The following is a 16694-nucleotide window of genomic DNA, read 5'->3' as shown; positions in this document are numbered from 1 at the left end:
CCCTCCTCCTGGGTGGGACAGCGCCAGCACCTCCTGGAACCCCACCCCATCCAGATGGTAGCTTCTGTCCTTGTCCCTAATCTCCTTTTCCATCTCCTGCTCAGGCCAAGGGGTAGAACATCGTGGCCATGGAGGCTATGAACTATGCCAAGTTTAATTCTGCAATCGAGGCCATTTATTACCTGCAAGAGAAGGAATGAGAGAAAACGAAGCCAGGACTTTGTAAAATAGCAAACCTGACCACCACAAATGCAGAGAGTCCCCCAAGAGGAGGCAAAGCAAGGCTGCAATTTCTCATTTCAGCTGTAGGTCTTATTGCCTAAATGGGTGAACGTTGTTGGGCCAACACGTGATAAAACCTTTCGGCCTGAATGAGGCCAACATTTTTCCTGTTAGCTACAATCCTGTAAGTGACATTTTCCACATCATCATGCCAGAAAGACAATCAGGCATTTTCCTGCTTTTTTTTCCCCTGGGTTACACCTTTCCGCTTGCACAAAGGTCACTGCAGAAAGCTACCATAGAAAAATAAGAATTGTAAGGTAGGTCTCTCCTAAACTAGGATTTCTCAGCCTTGGCACTATTGAAACTGTGGGCCAGGAGGGGGCGTGGCGGGGGGGCTGTCTGTGCATTTTAGGATGTTTAGCAGCATCCTGGCCTCCAACTATGAGACATCATAGCAATTCCTAATTGCAACAACCAAAAATGTCTCCAGACGCTGCCAAATGTCCCCAGGGACAAAAAATTCTTCCACCTCCTCCTATTTGAGAACAACTCAGTTCAGCAGACAGAAAAATGGGAAAACCTAAGAGGGCCTCCCAACTCTCCAAGTCAATGATGTAAGGAGAAATTTTACAGGAAAGAAGGAAAAAGGAAGCAAAGCAGCAGGGTGACTTTTTTCCTTAAGGAGAAAGGAGTGGACATTTTGGATGAAAGTGAAACCTAAGTTAGGAAGCAAAATGGACAAAGGAAGAAAATTTGTACTTCTGAGATAATCTTCACGTTTTGGGGGTCTGCTCTGAGCCAGGCAGGGAGCAGAGTCATGGAGAAGGAGGACTCTCCACGCCCCCATTTTACAGATGAGAAAACTGAGGCTTAGAAGGACTGGGTAACTTTCCTGTGTTCTCACAGATGATAAATGGAGGCAGGAATTTGAATTTGAGTACATTACTACTCTGAACCTTCCACTTAGACTTGCTTTTTATTAATTTCCTTGCTTATTTATTTCTTTATGTACATTGAAAACTCAATGATGATTGCTCAAGCACAAAGAGGAAGAGGGACAGAGGTAATCCCCCTTTAAAGATAGAAAATAAAAACAAAACAATTCTGATCCAGATAAGAAGCCTTTACAGAAAGGAAAATAATGAGCAAAGATAAGGTAAAAAGATGTAAAATTTTCCCAAATCACAGTCACTACAAAAGGAAAAGTGATTTTTAAAAAAAGAGTAGAACCCTAAAGTATTTTGTCATAGACGAAAAAGAAAAGAAAAGAAAAAGAGCCAAGACTCTTTTTCTGTTTTAATTTAAAGTAAACTATGGAAGTTTTAAAATAAATCAAAATTAGCTACAATCAAAGCTAACCAAGTTTTTGAACTGTGTCTCTGAGTTAAAACCCAAACCTCAAAGCAAACACAATAAAATCTATGAAATGTTGAATATAGGTTTGCAGCCATAAAAGCAAATTAGAAAGCCGGCACGACTGAACACGTCTCTAACCTCAACTCCACGTGACAACGGTGGCTGAGAAACATGAGACCTCCGTGCCTACCCTCCTGCCGCGGTGTCCGATAGCAGGGACACAAAACCTGGGGGACTGAAAGAGAGCAAAGAGGATTGCCGTGCTGCTACGGAGAACTGGACTTCCCGGGAGCTCCAGAAAAACTAGATTGCAAGATATAAGTGAAGAAAAAAAAGAAAAAAAAACTAAATAATCTCCCCACTGCCACCCCAGCTCTGCTTAAAATCCAATGGCTGCTAGAGAATGGGGAGCAGTTGCTGGATATGTGCAGAATTCCGAGCCAGATGGAACATAAACACTTGGAAATAGATCAAAGTGACAGCTGCACGTTACTGTGAGAATAATTAAGTGCTGAATGGGGTGTGAATGCAGTGGGAGGGGACGTTTAAAGTCACGTTCAACACTAGAAGGAAAGTTGGAGGTAAAAATATGGGAGTGTATACCAGTGAATCTTGGGGTGGATGATGACGGTGATTAACTGTACAAAAATTAAAGAATTCTTTCACGAACTAGAACGAACGCATGGCACTATTACAAGGGCTTAATAATATGGTGGCATATGGGGGGGGGAAGGTACCTATAGCAAACCACGGGCTATAGTTAACAGTAACATCTTAATATTCTTTCACCCAACAGTAGCAAATGCATCATGCCAATACGATGGGTCAATAATGGAGGTGGGGGGGAACAGGGGATGTGGGAGGTTTGGGGTTTTCTTGCTTATTTTTATTTTTTCTGGAGTAATGAAAATGTTCAAAAATTGATCAGGGTGATAAATGCATAACCATGAGATGATACTGTGAGCCACTGATTGCATACTTTGGATGGTTTGTATGGCGTGCAAAGATATCTCAATAAAATTGCATTTAAAATAAAACCAAAAAAAAAAAACGTTACCACACTAATCAAAATGTTAATAATAGGGAAAACTGGGGGAGAGGGATACTTGGAAGCTCTGCACTTTCTCTGCCTTTCCTGTACATGTACAACTGTTCTAATAAAAAAGAAGAAGAAAAGACTATAAAAAAAAATCCAATGGCTTTTCATTGAATGTTGTATATCAGCTATCTTTCCTGGTATGGTCTGGAGAGGACACCATGAACTGGCCCCTTTCCTTGTCCTTCATTCTCCAGGGCTGGGGTCAGCACACGTTTTCTGTAAAGGGACAGACGCTCACTGTTAGAGGCTTTGTGGCCACTCCGTCCCTGTCACAGCGACTCACCTTGGCCGCTGGCGTGTGAAAACAGCCAGAGACGACAGGAACACAAATGAGCACGTCTGCGTTCCAGGAAAACTTTATTTACAGAAACAGAAACTTCAATTTCATAGAATTTTCATGTGTTACAAAATAGTCTTCTTCTTTTGATTTTTTTCACCACTTTAAAATAGAAAAACAAGTCTCAGCTCAAAGGCTGCATTGAACCTTAGGAGAGTTTGTCGACCCCCGTGTCAGATGGGCGGGCCTTTCCCTGGGCCACGGCCTTCACACCTGCTGTTCCATCTGTCTAGAAGGCTTTTCCCTCCACTCTTTGCCTGGCTAACTCCTTATGTCTGTTTCCTTGGCTGCCCAAGCAAGTGCCATGCAGTGGGTTGGCTTACACAATGGGAAGTGATTAGCTCGCGGTTTTGAGGTTAGGGAAAAGTCCAAATCCAGACATCGTCAAGGCGATGCTTTCTCCCCCAAGTCTAGTGTTCTGGGCTGGCCACTGGCAGTCTTCGATCCTTAGCTTGTCACATGGCTGCATCTCCTGGTCTCTCCCTTCTCTTTTGGGATCCGTTGATACTCAGCTTCTAGCCACTCCCTCTGTGGCTTTCTGTCTGTCTGAATGTCACTGCGTTTATAAAGGACCCACGATAAGATGAAGCCCCTTCCTGACTGAGGCGGCCACACCTTAACCAAAGCGACCTCAGCAGATGGGCTCACGCCCAACCTTGCAATGGGCTGACGCCCACAGGAATGGATTAGGTTTAAGACCCTATTTTTCTGGGGTGCACAGAAACCCTCCACCCCACATCTTCACAGTCTCAGCTTTCAGGCCAGTTCCACAGAGATGCCTTCCCATCCCTCCACCTTCAAACGGTCCCCCCAAAGAGTATCCTTCCTGCCCTTTTCTCCACAGAATTTATCTGTTTGTGATTAGATATTAACTTCCTGTACTCATTACTCAACATCGACCCCCCATTAGACTGAAAGCTCTGTGAGGGCAGGAGCCAGTCTATTCGTTCACCAAATGTGATGGGCTGAACTGTGACCTCCCCAGAGGAGATGCTCAAGGCCTGACCCCCGTCCCACAAGTGTGACCCTGTTTGGAAATAGGACCGTTGATGATGTTATTAGCTAAGATGAAGCCGTACTGGGTTACGGTGGGCCCTACTCCAATATGAGCGGAACTTTGGATACAGACAGACAGACAGACAAGATGGCCACATGATGGGGACAGAGAGAGAGTTGTGCTACAAGCCAAAAAATAATTGCCATGGGCGGCCAGCAAGCCGCTGCCAGGACCTACGGGCATCACAGGAAGCCTGGCCCTGACTCCACCTTGATTTTACACTTCTGGCTGCGGGAACCTTGAGACAATAAACTCACGTTGTCTAAGCCAAGCAGGCTGAGGTCCTTTCCAGCAGCCCCAGGCCGCGGCCTCCAGCACCAGGCATGGCACACAGAAAGCACTCAATGAGTAGGAGTCGGATGAATGAATGAATGAATGAATGAAGAAGTGTTGTCACTCAGAGCTCTTGTTGGTGTCATCCATAGTCCAGCGCCCATTCTTAGCCGCCGCCACCCTCGGCCAGTGGGAAGGAAGTGGGGGAGGTTTCCAAGCAGACAGACACTTCCTATCCCAGAGTCCCCATCTGGCAAAGGAAGGTTTCCCTCTCTTCCACATGCACCCCAATTATAAACTGAGAATTGGTGATCAGTTCCAGGATTCCCAAAGGGATCATCTCCCCCACAGGTCAGGCAGTAAATAACATGGGATCTCCCAGCAAGAGATCTTCTATCTTCTCCCTTTTTAATTCTCATTCAATCCTTCTGGTTAGCCACAGGATAAAGTCTCCAGCTGGTGCTAACCTGTCTTTAAGCCTCTCTAAATTTGCTAAACTCCCTTTTCCAACAAAGACAGACAAAGCCCCAGGCTCAGAGCCTTCATGAAACCACAACACATGACAGGGATTCAACTATCTTATTTTTATTCTTTAAATTAACATACAGTGTTCTAGTTTGCTAGCTGCTGGAATGCAATATACCAGAAACAGAATGGCTTTTAAAAGGGAGAATTTAATGAGTTGCAAGTTTACAGTTCTAAGGCCGAGAAAATGTCCCAATTACAAGTCTATAGAAATGTCCAGTCACAGGCATCCAGGGAAAGATACCTTGATTCAAGAAGGCCGATGAAGTTCAGGGCTTCTCTCTCAACTGAGAAGGCATGTGGTGAACACAGTCAGGGCTTCTCTCTCAGCTGGAAGGGCACATGGCGAACATGGCATCGTCATCTGCTAGTTTTCTCTCCTGGCTTCTGGTTTCATGAAGCTCCCCGGGAGGCATTTTCCTTCTTCATCTCCAAAGGTCACTGGCTGGTGGACTCTCTGCTTCATGATGCTGCTCTCTCTGAATCTCTTTCTCCAAAACGTTTCTCCTTTTATAGGACTCCAATAAGCCAATCAAGACCCACCCAAATGGGTGGAGACATGTCATCCCCTAATCCAGTTTAACAACCACTCTCGAGTAAATTACATCATCCAGGGAGATGATCCGATCACAGTTTCAAACATACATATTGGGCAGAGACCATTCTACCCTTACGAAATGGTATTTTGACCAAAACATGGCTTTTCTAGGGGGCATACTTCCTTTCAACCCAGCACATACAGTAAAATCAATGTTTTGGGGTTTTTTTGGTACGCAGTTCTGCATATGTATGGAGTTCTGTAACCATGGTGATAATCAGGATACAGGACAGTCCCACCCCCAAAAAACTCCCTCGTGCTACCTGTTTGTAGTCAACCCCTTCCTCTGTCCTCAGCCCACCCTGATCTGGTGTCTGTCCCTACAGTTTTGTCTTTTCCAGAATGTCATATAGATGTAATTGTGCAGTGAATGAAAGGCTGGTTAGAATTTAATTATATGGCTTTGCTTCCCCTGTGAGTAATCTTACAATAATCTTATTTATGGCAAGTGACACAGGCTTCCCATTTACAATAGGAACATAAAGCTTACTTTTAAAATAAGTGTGTTAGATAGTAAGAAGAGATGGCTGGCTAATAGTATGCATAGAAAGAAGAGGGACAGCAATTAATAAGGCAGAACACAAATGACTAAAATTTGGGAAACAATGGACCTTATGCAATGTATAGTCACACACACACACACACACACACACACACACACACACACAGAACACAGTACCAGACTGTAATTCTAAGAACTTTGGTTAAGAAGAAATCTTATCTTCTGAGGCATATCAATTCACTCAAGCTTCCTTTTCCTTTTCTTTATTTTAAATTTGATTGTGATAACATATTTCTAAGACAAAAATAACATTTTAACCACTTTTGTGTGTACAATTCAGTGGTACTAATTACATTCACAACGTTGTGCTACGATTCCCACCATCCATTACTAAAACTTCCCTTTCACCCAAAACAGAAACTCTGTACACGTTAAGTAATAACTCTTTATTACCCCCGGGCCCCTGGTAATCTCTAACCTACTTTCTGTTTCCATGTTTGCTTATTTTATGTAGTTCAGATAAGTGGAATTATACAACCTCTGTCCTTTTGTGTCTGTCTTATTTCACTCAACATGATGTCTTTAAGTTTCAACTGGGTTGTAGCGTGTATCACAACTCCGTTCCTTTTCATGGGTGAATAATATTCCATTTTATGGATATACCACATCTTGTTTACCCATCTGTTGAAGGACACTTGGGTTGTTTCTGCCTTTTGGCCCTCTGAAGAATGCTGCTATGAACATGGGTGTGCATATATTTGTCTGGGTCTCCGTTTTAAATTATTTTGAGAGATTATCTTAATTCATTGTTATAAAAGCTAGGGAGCATTTGCTACTCCAGTGGTAAACACAGGATATTATTCTATTTGCTCGGTGGATTTCTGCAATGTCTAGGGTGACATACTTCATGGGGTTAAAATTCATTTTCATTTTCTCGCTTCTAACTCTTTCTCATTGGCTTAACAGACTAAAAACTGTATATTCTCTTTGCATTCATAAAATAGCATCACCTTTCCTCAGGAATTAAACAAATGACTTGGAAATTTAGCACATTCCTTCATTGAAGGAAAACATAGAAAAGAGAAAACACTAAGATGTTTTGTTATATTTACACTTTTCCCCTCCTCTCCATAGCTTTGACTTTGCTCTCTTGCAACCACAGATCTTACTTTTCCTTCGAGTCCCAGAGCCTACCCATGCTAGGAAAAAAATAAATATATATTTTCTAGATCTTACTTTCTGGGTTGTCTAAATGTATAATGTTGTGTGCCTGGCTCAAGGGCAGAAATACTTCTCTGAAAAGCCCAGTGAATTTTAACAAATGTTTAGTTATGGAGAAGGTTTGCTAAGTGAGGGATTGGAGGTATCACCCTCCCATGCTTCCAAAAGACTGTTTAGATTGCCTTTATTTCCTTGTTCTAAGCTTTACACAAGGAGTTCCAATGCATTTATTTGCAATAGTGTAGGTGATGACAAAGTAATCATTAAGCTAACAGGACAAGCCCATAATGAACAATGATGCGGGTGAAAAAAAAAAGCAAGACAAACCTCCCTGAGTATTAGGTATCCTGGTGCCTGGGCAGCTGCTCACGGCTGTATGAAAGCCATCAATGTTTGTGTTGGAACTGTCTTTCCAAGATCAAGTGCCTGAGAGAGGAATTGACGCTCTGAGAACTGCGATCAAGAAAGTTTGGTTGACTCTTCAGAATGGTGAAATAGAATCACCATATGATCTGGCAATTCCACTCCTTGGCAGATACCCCCGAAGAATTGAAAACTGTCTGGCCCTGGTACCATGGGATCAACAATGCCATCCTGACCAAAACGGGGGAAAAAACAAATAAGTATCAGTGGCTGAGAGAGTTCAAACAGAGCCAAGAGGCTACGCTGGAGGTCACTCTAATGCATGCTTCAGTTAGACATTGCTACCTATCATAGCTTGTCAAACCCCAACCAAAACCATTCCAGCCAATCCTAAAGAACACCTAGGGCATCATATAAGATCCTACAAAGGTTCCATGCACTGGGGTAACTTTCCAGAAACCTACAACCTCCAGAAGGCAATAAGATAAGTCCTGAAACCTTAAGGGCCCAGCCTCTCCAGAACATCAGATAATTTCATCCCCTTATCTCATATTATTGACAGCCCCTTCCAATAGGAAAAAATTAGAATAGGCATGGCCCAAAAACCCCTAAAGAGTGGGGTAGAAAGATCAAAAGTGAAGGTGGAGTTATTACAGAGAAGGTAGGGTTCAACAAATAAGTATGATTGCTGAATCATTATATTGATATTTCTTTTAGTCTCCAATATCTTAGAGCAGCTAAAAGTAAAAACCTAAAATTGTAGAAGTGTAACCCATACCAAACTCTGAAATCTGTTCTACAACTAATTGCTGCGATGTGCTTTGAAATTTATTGTTTTTATGTATAAATGTTATTTTTCACAAAAAAGAAAAAAAAGTGATTGTGATGATAAATAAACAGCTAATATGATGACATTGTGAACCACTGATTATATACTTTGGATGCCTGCATGGTATGTGAATATATAATACATATCAATAAAAAATACATATTTTTAAAAAACTATCAAAGGAGAAAGTGGAGTTATAAAAGAGAAGATAGGATTTAATAAATGAATATGAATCTTGAATCATCATATCGATATTTCTTTTTGTCTTCAGTGTCTTGGAGCAGCCAGAAGGAAAAACCTAAAATTGTGGAACTGTAACCCATATCAAACTCTGAAATCTGTTCTATAACTAATTATTGTGGTGTGCTTTGAAATGTATTGCTTATTTGTATATAGGTTATTTTTCACAACAAAAAAATTGAAAACAGAAACTGAGCAGATGCTTGCAAAAACAGATGAGTTCTAGCGTATTTTCAAAGTAAGAAATGGGGAAGTTGAGATGATGGTGTTAGCAAATATCACCAATTAATCTCCACAAGTAAAATGAAAAAACTAGAATGGAAAGATTCCTAGGTTGACATGGTGGTCTGAAGTACCTTCAACCCCATTATATTAGCTGAGCTGCCGCCTCTGTTACTATAATCCTTTCTTGGTAGGAAATCCATGCACCCATTCATTCTCAGGGGTCTAACCCTTATTATGACCCTAACCCTACTCATGCAAATGCCACTTCAGAAAAAGGCTTTCTTGTATTTAAGACCACGCCCAAAGTAGGTGACACCACTGGCCTTGGCTGCAAAGCCTGCTAATGCAACCGAATTGCAAACCTTTGCATTCAGGAGCCAATACTCCGTTTGAAGTGCAGGATATGGGGCTGGCTTTTATTCTGTTTCAGAAAGAAATTGGGGGAAGTCTTGAGTCTAAAGCAGTGGTTCTCAACCAGGGGTGGTTTTGCGTCCCAGGAGGCATTTGGCAATGTCTGGAGACGTTCTTGATTATCGTAGGTGGGGAAGAGCAAGGGTGCTACTGCATCTTGTGGGTGGAGGCCAGGGATGCTGCTAAGCAACCTACAATACAAAAGACAAACCCTACAACAAAGACGTATCTGGTTCCAAATGTCAATTGTACCAAGGGTGACAAACCCTGGTCAACAGAGGACCACCTAAGGCAGAGCCAGTAGATCTTTCCATGGTGATGGGGTAGAGAGTCCCAGGTGACCAATTCATCCTGGTTTGCCCAGGACTTTCCCGGGTCTAGCACTGAAAGCCTTCTCAGTCCTTGACAAACCAGGATGGTTGGTCATTGCAGCCTGGGTCCCACTCTTCAGGTTTGAATTACTGGGCCTGGGGTGGGACCTGGGAATTTGCCTTTTTATCAAGTTTCCAGGTGATTTTTCTGTACACTAAAGTTTGAGAAGCACTGTGGAACAGCTAGGAATGGAGGCTGCAAAGGAGCAGGCAGAGAAGAGGTAAAAAGGGAATTTGTAGGTTCCTTGTGCCTTAGCAGCTCAGCTCTTTCTTGCCTGGCTGGATGGCCCTAACCCAGCCCTGGAGAACAAGTACCTCTTTCTCTGGATGGCCAAGCCAACACATGGTGCAAATCTTGGCTACTGTACTCATTGAGACCTGTTAGAAGAAGTGGGCTCCTCCCCAACCCAACAAGGAAGAACTCAGCTTTCCTGGAAACCTGGAGGCAGCTGAAATCCCTCCTCCTCCCCTTCCTTGCTATCAGTGGACTTAGAACCCCGCTGAGAGCAGTGAGAAATAATAACACTTAATACCCCCTTTGACTAGGGATCCAACCTTTTCTCAACCAGTAGATCACAGAAAGGCAGGAGGGGACAATAAAGCTGGGCTGAGTTTTATCAACACCCTGCAAGTCTGTGTCTATCTAAAGATGCCTTCTTTTAGAGGAAAAATAACCCCCTTTTAGATTTACCTCTGGGGCTAGAAGCTTAGTTTTTAATCAGATTAATTCAGGTTCCAATGATATAATAGTCCCTATAATGCCTATTTCGACAAACACTATTTAATTCAATCCAAGTATTACTGTTCCAGATTTGCAGAGGGAGACAAATGATAACAAAAACAACTAATCCATACATGCCAGACACTGTTTTAAGAACTTGGCAGGCATTAACCCATTAAATCCTCTTCACAGCCTTAGGTTATTATTATGCTTGCTCTACTGTAAAGGATACTGATACACAGAGAGGTTAAGTAACTCAGTCAAGGAAACATAGCCAGTAAGGGATGGAGCCTGGATATATACCCAGGCAGCCTGATTCAAAATTGGTACACAGGGCTTCTGGTCAACCAGGATGGAGAAATAAGATGCTCCAGGGTACCAATCCCTCACAATCTTAGAACAACTAGCAAAAACCATCTTCCTCAAAATTCTGGAAAAGAACTACAAGTTATGGCAACTGGGTAAATACCACACCAAGAAAATGCAGCATTAAAAGCAGTAGGAGAAGCTTGTGGCGACGCTGCTGGGCCCCTCCCCCACTACCTGCCCGGCGCAGCGTGCAACCAGCCTGTGCGCCCACTGCAGGGCCCCTGGCCCTGTCCACAAAGGAGCAGAGTAACACCTGTGTGTATACTGGGGTACCTGCATGTCAGAGCCAATCAGGTGGCAGTCCGAAAGACTGAATCAGGAAACTCATCTCAGGTTCGCCCTCCCAGAACTTGCCCTACAGGCAGGAGCAGCTTGCAGAAGAAATAGTTCAGTCAGTACAGCCTGGAGCAAAGGATTACCTGTGTTAAGTACTACAACACACACCCAGGATGGGGAGAAAGGCCATTTCATAAGGAGTAAGGGGACAGTCAAATTCCTGTACTGGAAAATTCCTAAAGCCATGAGCATGCACAAGACCAGAATAAGACGCAGGCTCGGAAAAGGCTGAGGGAACCCTGCATTTCATATTTGCCTAGGGCTCATCTTCTAAACTCTGAAGGAGAACACCAGTCAACTCAGACCCAATTAGCAAAGACTGTGAAAGGTTTTTTTTTTTTTTTTTTTGCATTGATTTGTTTTTGTTGTTGTTAGCCCCTGGCATTCATGGAAATTTCTGTCATGTCACTATTTCAGTACAAGCTCAAGGAACAGACAGCTCAGGGACTAAATCCCAAATTTAATACTTTAAAATATTAAAATGACAGTGTGTGACAGAAGATTACAGGATGAAATCTTTTGTGCTGTGCTGATGATGGCTGTGCTGGTTTGAAAGTGTTGTGTATCCCAGAAAAGCCATGTCCTTTAATCCTAATTCAATATAGTACGGTGGAAACCTTTGATTAGATTGTTTCCATGGAGATTTGACCCACTCAATTGTAGGTGTGACCTTTTGATTAAATTACTCCATGGAGATATGGCAAGGTGTGGCTTTTGGACTAGACGGAGATGTGACTCTACTCATTCAGGGTGAGTCTTGATTAGTTTACTGACGTTCTTTAAAAGGAGAGACGTGTTGGAGAAAAGGCAGTTGATTTAGAGCTGACAGAGACACGCACATTTGGAGATGCCTGGAGAGCAGATAGAGCAGACATGACACATGGATGATTAGTGATGCAGAGCTCAGCTGATGCTGCCTTGTGCCCTCCCATGAGATGGTAAGCAAGTCAGAACTCAGAGTTGCATTCCAGAGGAATTAAGTGAAGGCCCACAGATGCTTAGACAGGAAACCACTGGAACTCCGAAAAAGAGCCAGCAGATAGTCGCCACGTGCCTTCCCATGTGACAGACATCAGCTTTTCTTGAGTCAAAGTATCTTTTTCTGGATGCCTTAGCTTGGACATTTTTATGGCCTTAGAACTGTAAACTTGTTACTTAATAAATTCTCTTTTTAAAAACTCTTCTGTTTTTAGCATTTGCATTCCAGTAGCATTTAGCAAACTAAAACACTGGCCCATTCAAAGGAAGAAGATAAAAATTCAGAAGCCATCAACAAAGAAGACCAGACTCTAAGATATTGGACAAATATATTTTTTAAAATGTTCCTCAGTATGTTCAAGGAGACAAAGGAAGACAAAGAGAAAGAACAAAAGGATATCAGGAAAACAATGAATGAACGCTATAAGACTCTCAGTAAAAAGATGTAAATGTTAAAAAGTTGAAGACCATAACAACCAAAATGAAAAGTTCCCTAAAGTGTTTCCACAGCAGATTACAGCTGGCAAAAGAAAGAATTAGTGAATGCTAAGGCAGGACAATTGAAATGATTCAGGCTTAGGTGTAGAAAGAAAAAATAATTTTAAATGTAAACAGAGCCTAAGAGACACATGAGACACCATCAAGCAAACAAATTTACACATTATGGAAGTCCCAGAAGGGAAAGGAAAGAAGGAAGGAAGGAAGGAAGGGAGGGAGGGAAGGAGGGGGGATGAAGAAAGAAAGAAAAGGGCAGAAGGAATATGCAAAGAAATAATGCCAGAAAATTTCCCAAATTTAATAACAGGGAAGTGTATGTACATTCAAGAATTCCAACAAACCCCAAACAGGATGAACTTGAAGAAAACCACACCCAGACACATAATAGTCAAACTGTTGAATGTCAAGGACAAGAAGAGAGTTCTGAAGCCTGCAAGACAAAAGCAGCATGTTACTGGGGGGGGGGGGGGGGGGGGATCCTGCCCAACAAGACTAAGTGCCAATTTCTCATCAGAAACCATGGAAGCAAGAGAACACTGGATTGAAATATTTAAAGTGCTGAAAGAAAACAATCGCCAACCGAGAATTTTATAACTGGCAAGACTGTCTTTTGAAAATGAGAACAAGTTATGACACTCCCAGATAAGCAAAACGTAAGAGAGTTCATCTTCACTAGACCTACCCTACAAGCAATTGCTAAGGGAAGTTCTTCAAACTGAAAGGAGAGGACACCAGGCAGTGGAGCAAATGGCACAAAGAAACAAAGCTTTCCCCTATAGACAACCAAAAGGGTGATTATAAATGCTAGTACTATTGTATTGTATTTTGGGGATATAACTCCACTTTTTGCATCTCATAAGTTCTAAAACGCAAATGCATAAAAACCAACATCCCCTATGGTTTGAAATATACAATGCATAGAGATATAATTTGTAAAGAATATAACAAAAAAGGTGAGGGTGGGAGATGTGCGGAGGGGTATAGGAACAATACAAGTGTATGTTATCTAAGTTAGGTTGATATCAAATGTGACCGTTATAGATGTAGGATGCTAAATTTTAGCTCCATCATATTCACAAAGAAAAGATATAAAAAGCACATACAAAAAAAAAAAAAATGAGAAGGGGGCGGTGCAAGGATAGCTCCATGATAGAATTCTCGCCTGCCCTGCGGGAAACCCGGGTTTGATTCCTGGAGCCTGTCCATGCCAAAAAAAAAAAAAAAAAAAAAAAAAGAAAAGAAATGAGAAGGGATTCAAAATACAATACAAAAAATTAAATAAATATGAACATAGGCATTAACAGAAGAATTGAAGGACAAAAATGGTATAAGACTTACAAAGACCATGTGGTAAAATGGCAAAAGGAAGTGCTACAATTATCAGTGGCTGCTTTAAATGTAAGTGGATTAAATGCGCCAGCCTAAAGGCAGACATTGGTAGAATGGATTTTTAAAAGGCTGACCCAATCAATGCTGCTTTCAAGAGACTGACCTGAAAGTCAAAGACTCAGGTAAGCTGAAAATGAAAGGATGGAAAAATATATACCACTTCAGTAGAAGCCAAAAGAGGTAACCATACTAATATCAGATAAAATAGACTTTAGATCAAATGCAGCTATGAGGGACAAAGAAAGTCACTATGTACCAGGATAGGGACCAATTCTTCAAAAAGACATTAACAATGATAAATATGCACCTAATAGCAAAGCCACAAAATATATGAAGCAAATATTGGCAGATCTGAAGGAAGAAATAGTTCTACATTAATGGTAGGAGACTTCAATACCCAACTTTCAATAACAGAGAAAATGTCTAGAGAGATCAATAAAAGATTTGAATGATAACTATAAACCAGCTGGACCTTGGGGCATATATAGATCACTTCTGCCAGCGGCAGCAGAAAGCACATTCTTCTTCAGTGCCATGGATCACTCTCCAGGAGAGATCACATGTGAGATCACAAAACAAGCCTCAATACAGTACAAATATCGAAACCATACAATGTATCTTCTCTTCAGTAATAAACCGGAGAAGGAGAACCAGAAAATGCACAAGCTGAATTAAATCCATTAAACGAAGCACTCTTTAACAACAAATGGGTCAGAGAAGGAACCACAAGGGAAATAAGGAAACATCTTCAGGGGAATGAAGATGAAAACAAAACACATCAGAATTTACGGGATGCAGAAAAGGGAGTGCCAAGAGGGACATTTAAACCTCTAAATGTTTATAGAAGAAAGATCTCACACCAGAGACCTGCCAACTGGAGGATCTAGGGGTTGGGAACAGTAAATGTGGGCCCCAAATTCTTCTCGTGAATGATAGAAATAGGACTTTCTCCTTTTTTTAAAATGATGCCCATCCAGATTCAAAAGCCAGAGGAAATGGAACTTGTTTGCTCTGACATTCTGAAAAATACAGAAATCTTACTCAGTCTCTTCTTTCTCTAGATAAGAAGTCTCCTTCCCAGAAATCACCCTCCATGGTGATTAACATTTCAGCAGCTGGGATTTATCTCTGGGAACATTGAACCTTATGCTGGAAATAAGCTGAGCATGAAAATAGTCCAACCTCCCGCTGCCCAATGCGAGATGTGGCAAACAGGACGTATTGGGTGATTCATGGAACCCTTGGGAAGATATTTACACCTGCAGCCTGCACCCAGCTCCTGTGGAGAGGGCTCTTTCCTGATGAAACATGACTATTAACTCCACTTCCTTGATATCAATTCCCACCGCTCTCTTTTTCCCTCTCCTGGAATCTAATCAAACTGCAAAGATAACCATAATAATAAGGATAAAGACAGCTTCACTTACGAGTGCTTGCTTTATGCCAGGTACCAGGCTATGCCTTTTACATGTACAAGCAACCGAATCCTCAAACAACTTCATGGGGAGATGGTAACTGCGTTTTAGGATGATTAACTTGTGGTCCAGAGAGGTTAAGTAAGCTGCCCCAGGTCACACAGCAAACCGAGGCAGAAGGGCAGAAGGGAATTCAAACCCCTTCCTCTCTGACGGCAGACTATGAACTTTCACTGTCATCATCTTTACCAGAACAGAAAAAGGAGAACAAGAAGGAAGAGGAGGTAGAGGTAACATTTTCTTATTACTCTCCCATTCATCCCTGAAAGTGGGAACTCAGGATACTACCCATTCTGCAGACAAAGAAACCAAGTTCAACCAGTTATAATAACTCACCCCAGTGTCTCCCAACCAGAACCCAGGGATGACCAAACTCCTAGCCCGACACTCAGCCCTGAGCTTGTTCTCGTGACCAACACATTCTATTGCCTCTCGTTTCTTTGAGCCTTTCTTTCACCCAGTAGATATTCATTGAGCATTTATTCTGCACCTGGAGATAAGGAAGAGGATGGCACCAGTTTCTGGCCTCCTTCCACGGCATATACCCAATGTTCCCCAGTATTCCTGTGACCCTCCCCACCCTATCCAGGCACCCTCTCTTACCTGCCCTCTGCTCCGTAGGAATCTCAAAGCCAAGGAAACAGCAGATCCTCTCTTTTGTTGTTGTTCTTTTCTCTTTTTATGAACCCCTAAGTGCCGTCTTTTTCCGCCTTTGGGCCATGGCCCTTTAAATGGAACCCTGCTTGCTTTCTTGGTCACACCGCTGAGCTGGACAGCCCAGCTCCCGGGGCGACGTGTCCCAGCTCCTGGCAGTTTACGTTATCCTGGGGAATCAGTGCTGCCCTCAGCCAATGAACAACCGGGTCTCACGGGTTAAGACGCAGATCACCCTTCGAGCCCCTGAAGTGGCAACTGCCCTTTGACCTTCACGCGGAGCAGTTTGCAAAGGCGGAGTTCTAACGCGGGGTGCAGCCTGAGCGCTTTCCTCCTGAATCCCAACCCCTCCGGCTCATTGATGTTCTTTCGGCGTCAGCGCCACAGAAAGGCCAAAGTCCTCTGGGAGGTAATTTTATTTCTTGAACACCATAAGGAAGTAATCTTTTTTTTTTTTTTTTTTTGGCCCTGGGAAGTGAGGCCGAGTGGGAAAAGTGAACGAAATGATTTGTTTACTGGGTGTGACATTAGTTTGGGACGGTTTGGCTCACTAGGCTTGTTCCACGGGTCCATCCCCCTGAGCATCGTTGTGCCAACTCGGGCTGAACGCTGCCACCCTAACGGCACGGTCCTTCTAAGAAT

At 42.5% G+C, this 16694-nt stretch overlaps 1 protein-coding gene across 1 annotated transcript in view; it reads right to left on the bottom strand.

Moving 5' to 3' along the window:
• Positions 1-16407, bottom strand: part of TMC5 (transmembrane channel like 5) — a 99323-nt gene extending 82916 nt beyond the window's left edge. The window contains exon 1 of the mRNA XM_077141694.1: positions 16002-16407. The gene's annotated coding sequence lies outside the window, so the exon portion shown is untranslated. The remainder of the gene's footprint in view (positions 1-16001) is intronic.
• Positions 16408-16694: the final 287 nt, after the last annotated feature.

The sequence above is a fragment of the Tamandua tetradactyla genome, chromosome 23 (genome assembly GCF_023851605.1).
Source record: "Tamandua tetradactyla isolate mTamTet1 chromosome 23, mTamTet1.pri, whole genome shotgun sequence".
NCBI lineage: Eukaryota > Metazoa > Chordata > Mammalia > Pilosa > Myrmecophagidae > Tamandua > Tamandua tetradactyla.
This window is presented reverse-complemented; position numbering and strand designations above follow the sequence as displayed.